This window comes from Bison bison, unplaced genomic scaffold (genome assembly GCF_000754665.1).
Source record: "Bison bison bison isolate TAMUID 2011002044 unplaced genomic scaffold, Bison_UMD1.0 scf7180017864313, whole genome shotgun sequence".
NCBI lineage: Eukaryota > Metazoa > Chordata > Mammalia > Artiodactyla > Bovidae > Bison > Bison bison.
The window spans coordinates 176,526-176,922 of record NW_011494885.1 but is presented as its reverse complement, the minus strand read 5'-3'; positions in this window follow the sequence as shown (position 1 = coordinate 176,922).

Here is a 397-nt window from a genome sequence, read left to right as displayed (position 1 = left end):
ACAGTATACAGCCTTGACATACTCCTTTTCCTATTTGGAACCAGTCTGTTGTTCCATGTCCAGTTCTACTGTTGCTTCCTAACTGCATATAGGTTTCTCAAGAGGCAGGTCAGGTGATCTGTTTTTTACATCTCTTTCAGAATTTTCCACAGTTTATTGTGATCCACATAGTCAAAGGCTTTGGCATAGTCAATAAAGCAGAAATAGATGTTTTTCTGGAACTCTCTTGCTTTTTCCATGATCCAGATGATGTTGGCAATTTGATCTCTTGTTCCTCTGCCTTTTCTAAAACCAGCTTGAACACCTGGAAGAATAAATTTACATACATAAATACTACGTTCATGGTATATATATATATATATATGTGTGTGTGTGTGTGTGTGTGTGTATCATAGGG